This window comes from Pseudopodoces humilis, chromosome 2, assembly GCF_049639895.1.
Source record: "Pseudopodoces humilis isolate 2021_Gansu_Grassland_sample_001 chromosome 2, ASM4963989v1, whole genome shotgun sequence".
NCBI classification, from domain to species: domain Eukaryota; kingdom Metazoa; phylum Chordata; class Aves; order Passeriformes; family Paridae; genus Pseudopodoces; species Pseudopodoces humilis.
The window spans coordinates 74625530-74638832 of record NC_142201.1 but is presented as its reverse complement, the minus strand read 5'-3'; the positions used below and the strand labels follow the sequence as shown (position 1 = coordinate 74638832).

At 41.1% G+C, this 13303-nt stretch overlaps 1 long non-coding RNA gene across 1 annotated transcript; it reads right to left on the bottom strand.

The window, feature by feature from the left end:
- Nucleotides 1-4831: 4831 nt before the first annotated feature.
- LOC148184882 (uncharacterized) lies at nucleotides 4832-12630 on the bottom strand. The gene is made up of 5 exons (XR_015771847.1): nucleotides 12523-12630; nucleotides 12320-12421; nucleotides 11970-12040; nucleotides 6624-6674; nucleotides 4832-4916 (listed from the first exon to the last, which is right to left on the bottom strand). It is a non-coding gene; the product is annotated as an uncharacterized LOC148184882 (long non-coding RNA).
- Between the last annotated feature and the right edge of the window lie 673 nt (nucleotides 12631-13303).

Sequence of the window (13303 nt, the reverse complement as noted above, 5' to 3'; positions counted from 1 at the left end):
TCCTTCCTGCCTTCCTTCCTTCTTTCCTTCCTGCCTTCCTGCCTTCCTTCCTTCCTGCCTTCCTTCCTGCCTTCCTGCCTGCCTTCCTTCCTTCCTCCCTTCCTCCCTCCCTCCCTCCCTCCCTCCTTTTACATCCTTCCTCTAACTCATCTGATACATGATTGGCCATTAAGGTAGATAAAATGAGGAAAAATTTCACTCAAATAGGTGTTAGGAGAGAATGAACACATTTTATCACATCTTGGCAGTTATGATCCAGTTCATGTCAAAGAATAGACTGTATCATACCTGCTTCTTGGGATTGCCTGGAGCAGGAGCAGCAGAATCACAGGAATTAATACAAATGAAAGTGTCCTGACTGCACTTCCTGATCAGCTCCTGAAGGAATAAGAAACAGACCCGAAGGTTTCAAGCTGATCACTTCCTAGCACAAAGCTGCTTCTTGGAGTGAGCTGATGAGATGTGAAATTTGTGTTGCCACAAGCAAGTAAAAATTACCCTGTCCTGTGTCTGTGATGCCAATGTAACTAATCTCCGTAAATCTCATTTTTAAACAGCTTAAGCAAGATGGTTGAAATATGTTTTATTTTACTATTATTTAATTAATTGTTTTTCATTGGATGGAAATGGAAAGGTCCAGACTGGTGAAACTGGAAACCAGCCTAAATTAAGGTAGCAGAAAGCTGATGCAGATTTTAGAAAAGCAAGTGAAACATGGCAATTTCCTAAACAATAGAAAGTTGAACAGAACAAAATTAAATAAAGCAAAAGCTAAAAATTAAGGGGTAAAAAAACCTAAAAAATTATTGAAGAATCCCAAATAATGGATTTGCTATGTTTGTTGAGGAATTGTGTCATGATTCACTACTGGAATGTGAGGCAACTGCCGTCTTAAGAGCCAAGACAGCCACCAGTGTCATACCAGCTACCCTGAAGAGTAGTGCACACTGCAAATCTATCAGCTTGATGAAGAATTGTATGCCTTGTTATCCAGAACATACTTGTGCAGTGGAATAATGCAAAGATGAGTCAAATTTAGCATCTGACCAGGTGCTGCCATCATGAATAGAAAGTGAAAATTGCTGGTTTAGATCAGGACTGCATGTCAACCGATCCAGTATGCTGCCACTACAAATAGTTGGGGAAATGGGAAAAAAGGTAATGCACCCAGCAACAGGCAAAAGCAGTAAGGTAAAGCTGTGTATATTTCCTTCTCTTTCTTCCAAACTAAGGATTGTCTTCATTTTTCCAAAGGAGAGATTTCATTCCCTCTCCAGGAAAACATGTGTTACCTAGTATATCCCTGAATGTTCCTGTGATACTTATATATGTATGTATGTGTGTATAAACCTTGCTCGAGTTGTCTGAAATTTTGAGCCTGAGACATACTTTTGAAAACTGGATTTTTCTTTTGAGTTTCTTCACTTTATACATATTTATGATAAGCCCTCTTAATAATTTCCTCCTGAACAAAACAATCACAGCCTTTCAGAGTCTGCTGATAGGAAAAATAGTTATTTTCCATCTAGCCATCTTCAACTGGTTTTGAACTTTTTTCTTCTTTTTTAATGATCAGGCGATCACAAAATTTCAGGTAACACCATGTAATTTTTTTTATTTTATTCGATATCCATATACTATAGTAAATTGCTTCCCACAGGTTTCATATCCTTTTGAACAGCACTCTTCCAGTACTTCTTCATGAACAAGACAAGTATTAAAATGTGAAGGGTTGCCCATCTCCTTTCATTAAATGATGGGAGTTGAGCCAAGATCCATTAAGCAAATACTTACTTATTCCTGCCATTTTAATTTAAAGGAACATCAAATTAAAATAAATATTTACAAATTTGAATTTATCTTTTCATTTTAAAGTTATTTATAAATAGATCACATTTCTTTCCCACCTACAGATGGAACTGTTTTAGAGGTAGGTGTTTTGCAGAGAAATTTTTATTTTTCTGAAAAAGAACTCAAGATAAAAGAAATATTAAAATCACTTTTATCTTAGGCAATTATTATAAACTGTTATTAACATTATGGAGGACATTTGAAAAGTATAGGAAGAGCCTTGTGGTGATTTACTTGGAAAGCCAAGAAGGGAATGATACATCTGTTGAGGGATTATCTCTGCACTCAGCTCAAAACATCTGCTACTGAATGTTGCTGGAGACAAGGAAGGACAAGGAGTTGGATCCATTGTGTGGGCTGTTTAATCCAAGTGAGATTTTACAGTAGATATCATATGGCCAGCTCAGCTGTTTGGAGCATGGTGCTATAATAATGCCAAAGTCGTGGGCTTGACCCCCACATTCAGTTCAGAATTAGACATGAGGTCCTTTGTGGGTCCCTTCCGACTCAGACTATTCTGTGGCTTGACAGAAGTTATTTGCTGACTACATTCTATCATGACCACCTTGAAGACCTGTCTGGGGCAGTCATTAATATAAATCATCAAAAGGAATATGCTGTGGAAAACCTGGAAAATTTACATGGATGCTCTGAGCAGCTGTAAGTCAACACATCTCTGTTTTCTTCAGGGAAATCGTGCTGGTTCACATCAACAGATAAAATGTCTCACTGAGTTAATTTGACCTTAAACAATTCTGTGCAGTGGGGGCCATGGCTGTGGTGAACAGCAGAACTTATTGGTTAGGGGTTTTTTTTAGGCCTGTTAAGAAATTTATGCTGATTTCATTTTCCTTTGGAAAATTATGATTCACTAGAACATGACTTCTGAGAAAGAAAGTACATTGAAACCAGTCTTAAATAAGAGATTAAAAAAGGGTTTTAACACTTTAGACAGTCCCTCTAGGATTGCTGCAATACAGAAGTTTTTATCCCTCAATTCATAGGAATTTTCTGTTTTGAAATCTGAACATATTCCTCCGTATCTAAAAGAATACCAGTATAAATTAAATACCAAAAAACACCAAAGGATACCAAAATAAATAAAAGAATACATCTGAGGTTAATCTGTTTCTCTAAAAAATTATCCAATCACAAAATATTTTCAAACAATTAATACTAAAATTATATATCAGGACAATTATTTTGCTTTGTAAATAATTATTTGATTTAATCCAAGATACCTGAATGCATTTTTTGTCAACTACAGGGACCCATTCCTACCATTATAAAATTTAGTTTCAGGGTCTGGCTACTTTCAATGTACATACTGTAGCCTTTACTCCAAAAAAATGTGACTATAATTTTAGATTCCTTCTGGATAAATTGTCTGCCAGCTTATGACTCCAAAACATGTGGCACTTCTCCCAGACTATAATGGCATGAGCAGTTCAGACCTATGATAGGAGATAAGTTTCAGTCTTAGAGCATGTGCCCTGGATTTTCATGCTATTTTGTTCCTACAGATTGCAATATTTGGGGTTTGTTCTGGATGCTGGAACAGAAGCATAAAAAGATGCATTGCCAGACAAGCAAGAAGACTACCAAAAATTTCAAATTCAGTTACTAAAGTAGCTGTTGCCCACAGTACAAAGTACAGAAAACAATCTGAAACCATAGACACCAATATTTCCCTTCAGAATTCAGAATATGGGATGTGATATTTTGATAATTATGAACAGGACTTTGGAAGTGCCTCAGGCTCATTAATCCTCTGGAGTTATGAACCTTATGAAAAATCCTGTCTTGTGCTTTTAAGGATTTCATGAGGATTTGGTAGTCAGCAAACCCCAGGTCTCTGTGGTTTTTACTGAAGTGTTGACACAGGCTTATACTTGGGAATAATATCAGGGTATTTTTCTCTACACAAAATTACTCTCAGCATTTGGGTGTTTTCCAGCCAAGGTATTTGGTCCAAACTGGGACCAGATATGGCTTTCACTTGGCCTGGCAAGTCATCCTCATCTGTCAAGATGGGACCTTAAATCCTGGTGTAGCTGTAGGTCCCAAGAGACTTGCTCCAGCTCCCCACACCATCTAGGAGGGGTGGCAGGGCAGCTGGCTTTGGCAACACTGGGCTTTGCTCACCATTTTATTGCAGACACTTTTTAATTTGTTTTTTTAAAGTGAAAGTGTAACAGTCCTTTCAACTTATGCTGAAATTAGTTTGTGAAATAGGTGGAAGGAGCCACCTGAGGGCAAGTGGGCTGTACTTGTAGATGACCCAGAGAACTAGAACTCCTGTCAGCCTAAACTCAGTGCTGGGAAGGTCATGGAACTCATCACCTTGACTGCCAACACTCAGCACATGCAGGACAACCAGGGGATCAGGCCCAGCCAGCACAGGTTTGTGAAAGGCAGGTCCTGCTTTACCAACCTGATCTCTTTATGTGACCAGGTGACCCTCTCAGTGGATGACAGAAAGGCTGTGGATTTTGTCTACGTGGACTTCAGTAAAGCCTCTGGCACCAGTTCTCACAGCATTCTCCTGGAGAAGCTGGCTGCTTGTGGCTTGGACAGGTGCACTGCTTATGAACAACAGGAGGCTGCACTCTCAAGTGCACTCAGTCACTTTGAAAGATAGCTTAAAAGTCACTGAAGACTGGTGTATGGAAATGTTGCATTGTTTTCAAGAGAAGTGAACGAGTAGATCCTTTGTAACTCAAAATACGTGGGATTTTTCCTCCTTTTTCTTTTTTCACTGGCTTTTCTGCACTATTCAATGGTTCACACACCTTTCAGTAGAGATAGGACAGCTTGTTAAGAGCAAACAAGTCATGCATACCAAGCTTTGGTAGTAGGAGACAGACCTTTTAATGTCATCCAAACACAGATGAAATGAACTGGCTTTGGAATTGTTTTCCTTTATTTCCTTATGTCTAACGCAAAACTTGTGAGGTCCCAAAGCAATAAAAGAAACGCTTCAGCCACACACTTCATTGGTTTCTTCTGGTTCTGTTGGGCACAGAGGGGCATTCTGCCGGAAATAGTTGTAAATGGCACCATTCCTATAAAGGACAGTGAAAACTGTGTTTTCAAAACCTGTCAGTTGTGACCAATTCTTCCTAAAGACCTCTTGGGCTTTTCTGCAGGAAAAGCAGCTGACAGGATATACAGAGGCAATAAAAACATTTAAACATTATCAATACATCAGTCTACAGAGCCATGCAAGCTGAAAAACCCCGGTACCACATCCAGACTGTGAATTTTGACTGGCTTAGAAACAGTAAAGGGCACAGGAAAGGGTGGAGGCCATAAGCGCTACCCTTGCTCATCATAATGAAAATGAGCTAAAAGAGGCTGAGAGGCTTCTTTAGAACTTGTGTACTGAAGAATGCAAAACGTGGCAGGAAAACCCAGTGCCTGCTATTTCTCCCTTGTCTCTTCCTTTTCAGGAGTTTCATACAATGGAGATGACTTACCTCAATAAATTGCTCTATTGTGAACTTTTATGTTGCACTGAATTACATTTTGTATTCTGTTTAACATAGCTAAAGTAATAAATTAGAGGATAATTGAAGGAGGTGTCTTCTACAAATATAACTGGCACTGGCAGAAAGGTTTCAAGATAGAGCAGTGAGGCAATGTATTAAAATTACTGAATAATTGTAATATACAATAATTATTAAATAATGCATGCTCTGGGTTAATTCTCCATAGTGATTTCTTTGGGAAAAAAATGGATAGTAGCAAGGGACAGTGCAGAAGTGCAGAAGAATACAGCAGATGAAGCCATATAATTCTTCATCAGGCAAATGCTTTACTGCCATCATAGTGACAAGGTGAGATCAAGTATGAAGAGGTACAAGCTCATGGGTCAGAGGCAGGGTATGGCCTCACCTGCATTGCTGAAAACTTGATTAACTCCTATAGTCAACACAGATGTGCTGCAAAAATGAGATCTGCTGTTGGTTATGAGAATTTTGTCCCAATGTATTGAGATGCACTCCAGCTAATTTGAAGCAGGAAACAAGTTAGGCCAGGATGATTTGCAGCAGATGGTCTGACATACTGACTGAATGTAAACTTGATTAAAACCAAGGGCTACAAGAACATGTTTAATATTTAGGATAAAAAAATGACAAACAAAAAACACATCAAGACACCCTGGGGCCATATTTGCACCCTGCAATGTTGACTATTTTTCTTTATAGAATCACAGTCTTAAAATACCCTGAGTGGGAAAGGACTCACAAGGGTTTTATCAAAGTCCAACTCCTGGCCCTGCTCAAGACAACCACAAGAGTCACACCATGTGCCTGAGAACATTGTCCCAATGCTTCCTGACCTCAGGCAGGCTTGGTGCCATGACCACTTCCCTAGGGAGCCTGATCCAGTGCCCAATGACCCTCTGGGTGAAGAACTTTTCCCTAATACCCAACAAAACCTTCCCTGACACAGATTCAGGCCACTCCCTCAGGTCCTGTCACTGGTCACCACAGAGCAGAGATCAGTGCCTGCCCCTTCTCTTCCCCTCACGAGGAAGCTGCAGACTACAATGAGGTCTCGCCTCAGTCTCCTGCAGGCTGAACTGACCAAGTGATTTCAGCTGCTTCTCATACAGCTTCTCCTCCAGACCCTTCACCATCTTCATACCCCTTCTTTAGGTGTTTTCTAATAACTTTCTATCCTTCTTTCACTGTGTGTCTGTTCTTGTTTCTGCAGCCTCACTTTCCTTTTAGTCCACAAGCACAACAGGATGGAAATTGCATTACCTGTAATGCTTGTCCATGACGACAACAGTGGTTCCCCATCTGGGTGGCTGTCTAGGCAATGCATTAGGAAGCAGTGTTAGTAGAAGAAAAGCAAGATGCACTATTTACCTTCTCTTACAGGTTTGAAATATATAATTTTCTGTATGTTTGCCTTGCTCAGGATGCACGTTGCCATATAAAAGTGGATCTTCCTAGTAATTTTTAAGGTTTCATTTGTGTCTGAATGATTCAGTTAGATCCAAGTTGCCCTTTAAAAAGCATAAGTTAACTTTTTTTTTAGGTAGAAATTAAGGCATTTGGTACCTGGGAAAAAAGTATTCATGAGTACAACTCCAGATGGATGTGCTTGGTGGAGAAATATTTTTATCTTGTTAAGGAAAATGCATTAATGCAAATGTGAATACGAGAAGTTATAAACATGAAAGGTAATCCCATCTCAAAGCTACTTACAGAGACAGAAATTATTACTCCGTCTTTATAATGCTGTAAATTGTGTCTGATTTGAACTTCATTTTAAATTCCATAGTGAAAGAGAAATCAAAATTTTCTGTTAAATACAAAAGCTTAAATGAGAATTCAGCACACAGGAGACAGCAGACTGACAATATACAATCTCACTGAAGCTTGAGTGTGCATAGACTGGCACAATTAATCAAAAACCCCACTCATCTGCCAACTCTTTATGCATTCATCAAAGCTCAGCAGAGAGTTATCAGCTCAGAAGATTCATACATCAAGGCTTCAGCTCTGGGTTCCTTGACATCCCAAGCAGATTAGTCTGTGACAGATTTCTGTAGCACAGCAAGCATCCCAAAGTGGAGCTACAATGGAGACGACAAGCAAACCCTCGTCATCTGATGTCATGTCCACTTGTTCCATCAAAGCCAGCAAGGTTTCACTAAGGTTATTGAAGTCACCCAGGTTTAGGAGCTGTGTTTTTATTCAGACAACATGACAGGATAAGTCCTCAGCAGCTCAATGCAGGTGATAACCTTTCAGAGACCACATGAATAAATAAATCCCATTCAGACTCCTTTCAAAACAGCTGTGTGTCTTCCATGCAAACAGATCCAAGGAGGGCTGGATCACAAATAAGTGCTCAAAATGCTCTTTCTGTCCTCACAAGGTATCCCAAAGGAGATCACGATGTACTTCTCGGTGTCTCAAGGAAACAACAGAAGAGCAACTATCTATCTCCCTGTGTGTCTGTGTGCCTCGTGCAGCTGATGCTGGGCATCTATGAGCTGGATGCAGGTGTTTTGATCTGGGTTTGAAGCCAGGCATTAAGGGGTGTCTTTCCTGGGGAAATCCCATGGTATGTATACATAGTCTTTTCTAGCACAGGACTAGGACTGAGGTAGGAGAAAAGCCCATCCCTATCTAGGGTTCTCAGGACTAGGCTCTGGGTAGGAACAAGTGTGCCTGTCTTCCTCTGTAAGAAAAAAAACCCAGCCCATTACATTTGCTTCTCTGTGTGAGACTGTAATGTCTCTGTCTGCAAAGATACCCCATTTTTCCATGGCATGGGTGCAAAGCCACCACCTCTGGGGTTGTTCAGCCTGGAGAAGAGAAGACTCTGGGTAGACCTTATTGTGGCCTTTCAATATATAAAGGGAGTTTATAAGAAAGATGGAAGGAGATCTTTTACCAGGGCCTAACAAGACAAGGGACAACAGCTTTAACAGCTACCTGAAAGAAGGCAGATTTAGACTGGAAATAAGAAAATTTTTGTGATGAGGGTAGTGAAGCGCTGAAACACCTAGAGAAGACACCTAGAGCTGCACCTAGAGAAGGTGTGACATCACTGAAATTGCCCAAGGCCAGATTGAATGGAGCCAAGAGCAAGCTAATCCAGTGGAAAATGTTCCTGTCCATCCCAGGGGATTGGATTAGATGAATGGTCCTTTCTGCCCAAAACCATTCTGTGATTTTATGATCATTCCACTGAGAATATGTAAATGGATCCAAGAGAGTAAATTTACTAAAAAAGCCCATAGGTCGTGATAACAACAAATTAATAGCAAATTAATAGCAAAAGCCACACACACAAGCAAAGCAAAACAAGGAATTAGTTCCCCACTTCACATGAGCAGCCAAATATTCAGCAATCCTTAGGAAATCAGGGATTCATTTCATATAGAAGTGACTCGGGAAGAGGAACTCCATCACTCTAGATGTGCTTCCCTTTGCTTCTCCTGCCCCCAGCTTTCTGTGCTGAACATCATGCCATATGGTCTGGAATGTCCCTTGGGTCAGTTGTAGTCAGCTGTCCCAGCTCTGTCCCCTCCCAAATCCAAACCTCCAGCCTCCTCAGGTGCAGAAAAGGCCTTAGCTCTGTGTAAGCCCTGTTTGGCCATTATGAAAACATTCCTCAGTTATTCCTCAGTTTGTTTCCGGCAAAAATCCAAAACATTGCCCAATACCAGCTACTATAAATAAAATAACCTCTACCCCAGCCCAAACCAGCACACTCCCTTCTACCCTTCCAACTATCTCCTGAGCCCCACAGGTAAAGACTGAGACAGCATCTGCTTGGGGCTCCGTTGCCTGACGAGGCTGAACCACACCGGCTCACGGTGGTGTGATGCTGTTCGAAGGCTGAGGCAGCAGCCAGACTCCTTCCAGTTTTGCCTCATAAGGCTCATTAAATGTAAGCTGTCAGCCAGGTATTAGAAAAGGATGATAGTTCAAGGTACTATAAGAATCTATAGAATGATAACTTTGCTGTGCAGATGACTGAGCAAGCACCTCCACATACAGAAAGGGAGAGGATTCTATGCCCTGTTACTTCCTCCAATACACTGAGAAGCCTGAATTACATGAGTTGCATCAGTCATGTCACTCACTCGCTCAGCAGAAAGTAAATTCTCTGGAACAGGTACACAACTTCTACTAAAGTCACACCATTCAAAGGAATATTTTAGTTACAGGGAGTTCTCTGTTTTCCTTTGGTAAAAGTAAAATCATCAACACACAAACAATGAATTTAGCAGTGCTTTTGTATATAAGCTTAGATTTACTGTAAATGCTAGAATTATAGAGATGCTGCTCCCTTTTAGAAAGCAGCAGATAAACTGATGCCTTTAGGTTGCCATGGAATGTTCTTTTACAGACAGCTTTAGGAAATGCCTGTTCCAAAAATACATAGCCTGTAAAAATTCTTGAAAGAACAGGCATGAATCTTCAAGACACCCAGCAGAATTTTCTTCCATATTGATACTCTGCAATGTACAGATTACACTGAATGGATTTTAAAGGTGTTTTTCCTCAGAGGTAGCTGCACTTCAAAGGTCTCAGACTGGTGAAGCCCATTCAAAATGGAATTTAAATGCACATGTCAGTAACTTAGAGAAAATGGTTTTTGGATAATGACGAAGATAGATACATTAAAAAAAATATTTCTTCTGGAACCATGTCTATTTGCAAAGAAAAGTCTAATTGCTGCACTTTTTAACAGGGTTACTAATTCAGATAAAAATGGAAATGTAACAGGGTCTAGGATTATTTCAATCCCCTTTAGGAATGCAAAGTGCTTTAAGAACATATTTTGCTTCCCCAGCTCATAGCCACCTCATCTTAAGAAGAGCGGCAACAGTTTAAACTAGTAATAAGTTATGGAAGCCAAGAATTTGAGTCAACTGGGCCAATAATCCATTTACCAGAAGCATTTAATGGTCATGGTCATGAAAATGTGTAAACACTGTAAACTCATGTAAATTTTCTCTTCATATTTTATGCACATACAGACACACATATTTAACTTGTTTTAAAGTATTTCTTTCACCTACCTGAAGGCTGTAAACCTCTTAGCATGCTTGACCTGCAGTCCTGCTTGGGACCAGAGATATAATGTAATACTTAGGGTTATTACAGATGTCCCTGTCAGTAGTGTGAACCCCAAGAACCACTGTACAAAATGGGGAATATGGCTGGCAATGATACCCAGGCCTGTCTGAGGCCAGGAGCAGGGAGGTGCCACCAGCTGGCTCCAGATGACGTCTGGGTAAAGAAAAGTAAGACCTGCTACAATGGGAAGTTCCTGAGTAGCATCACATCCACAGTAACAAGTGGCTTGGTTCACGAGGACATCTCTCCCCAGACAAGTTAACTCCCGGCTGCAGCTGTGTCGCAGATGGAGTCAAGCACCTCACTTGTAAGAGGGAAACCACAATATCCTTCACTGATCTAAACCAGAGTTAAAAATGTTCAATGGAAAATGCAACAGTGGTTTAACAAGATTTGATGGCAAGATAAACTAGGTTATTAACTGAATGCAGGGTCAGAACTATCAGGAAGACCTGCATGGTGAGTTGTGGGGCTCAGAAAGGACCCTCTATTAACAAAACTATTCTAAACTCCTTTTCAGAGAGGAACCTAGCTTCAATCCTAATCCCAGTTTGGTCAACAGTTTATGTCTGAAGGATTATATATGCCCAATCTTTTATATCACTCAGCTAAGATTTCAAAGTTTAATACACTAAAGCCGCTAAAGATTTCAGAGTTTAGTATCTGATGCTATAAGAACTCTCTAAACACTGAGAAAGAACCTTGATGTCCCTACTCAAGGGGAGATCCTGGCATCCAGCCCACTGCCATGCAGGACTGCTCAGTGGGCCCTGGCCTGTCCACTACCTATGGAGAAAGATGACTGCACACAAATGACATCTGCACACCAGCAAGATGTTAGGGTCACCATTCCAGACAACCCTCAGCTACCCTGTTGACATCTGCTCCCCAGATCCCAGAGTGAACTGGATGCAGCCATCCCAGCCAGACTGAGGGTTATGGCTTAACCCCGGTGTTGGGGGAGGACACTGCCACAATTCGCTGATGTGATTTGCTCCAAAAGCAAAGGGAAAGGGAAAAGCAGCCAGAGTGAGCTGAGGAGAGCAGCAACACTGCACACACGAAGGAGAGCCCCAAGTGCCTTTTGCAAGCTCAGGCAGGTTCTGGTAGCATGCACTGTGCCTGCTTTGCCTTGGCTACTCACAAGGCAGAGGTTGGATGCAGCTGGAGTTCGAAAACCCCCTGCACAGCTGTATCCAACCTCTGGGCAGCAACTTCTGTTTCAGGGAAAAATCAAGTGCTCCAGTAACCTGTTAGCATCAGCTCTTCAGGCAGCCGTCAGAAGATAAACTCTTGCCTTGAATCCCATCTGTTGGTGCCTCCAAGCAAGGAATTTCATTACTTGTGTCTTGTCTTTACTTGCCCACTTGCAAAAGCTTAAGTGATAAATTTTTCAGCCTTTCTAAAAAGCCAGTGACAGGTTTTGCCACTGAGAGTTCCTATGAACAAGTAAAGCATTACCCTCACTCCTTTTCTCCCTCTGATTCATGTAGTTCATACCTGGACTGCCCTTTCAGCTGGGATGAGAGGGTCATGCTGCATGGCCAGGGTTTTGCTTTAAGGACAGCTCTCTGAGAAAAGAGTTATATTTTTTTTATAATCATAAAATACTTCATCATTGAACAATTCTGTCATTGGGAATATTAAAATATGATCCGAGATATTTTATGCAGGTGTTATTAAATAGTCATTAAACATTTCTGGAAATGATACTCCTCAGGGATTTGACATTGAAGAATAGACTGTCGAGGCCCAGTCTGAGCCATGACTTAGAAAAATATAAACCTACCAAATCCACTAAACTTGTCTTCATCATCAATCATCTCAGAGTTCATCAGTTTTCTACATACCATGCAGAGTCTGGTGCCATCTGTTTCTATGCACACCTCACCCAGGACCATGGTGTCTTACAGGCACGTGTAGCACATGGTATTGCAGTGCATCCGAGGAGGCTGCAAAAACACCACAAAAAGTCCACTTGTCTGAGGATCTCAAGGGTCATTTTTGGATTTGATAATAAAGTGGCAATTGTCCCAACCAATTTTATACCTACAAAACAGGTCACCATGCCAGCGCTAGAGGCAGTGTTTGGGACCTCTGGACAGTAACATGACACAAACTGATATGGGGCACAGCTCCCAAGATCAGTCTGACCTGTCAGATGTACTTCATGGTGCTTTGATCATGACTGCTCCTTGGCCAATTATGGAGGTAACTATCTCAGGTGATTGTTTCAGATGCCCAGAATTTGTGTCTACCAGGTTCTCTCATTTAGAGATCCAGGTGCTGCTTCTTCTGCCCCTCAAACCAATCACAAACACCCAGCAGCAGCTCAGTTTCTTCCCTGAATGTCAGTGTTTTCACCTGGAGATTGATGAAGACAATAGGAGGTTTTGTACCTCTTCCAAATCTGTTCTCTCCAGATGCAGAGGTAACAGTCTCAAGTCACAGTGAGGGGAGCACACAGCAGATTTTTCTACCTTTACCTAATTTTTATATGGCTTCAGGAGAAAATGAAGTGTTTCCTGGCTGTCCCTTTAAACTCTGCAGGGAAAAGCTCGTCTTATTTACAGACTAGTCCAGATTCCCAGGGCATTCAAATTCTCATTCCCACTGCCAGAGATGTGGCTCAGTTGTAACCAGGCAGTTCCCTGACTCTGCTGGAAGTTTTGGTCCTCTGCTCTCTTACAGATTGCTCTGCTAAGGGAGAACAATTCTCCTTCTTAATGAATATGCAAAAAAACAATTTCTACACTCATAAGTCTCTCAGCTGGTTAGTTAAAAGCCTCCACTGGTGGTATACAACAGCAAGAATAACAGCTTGATTAATCCCC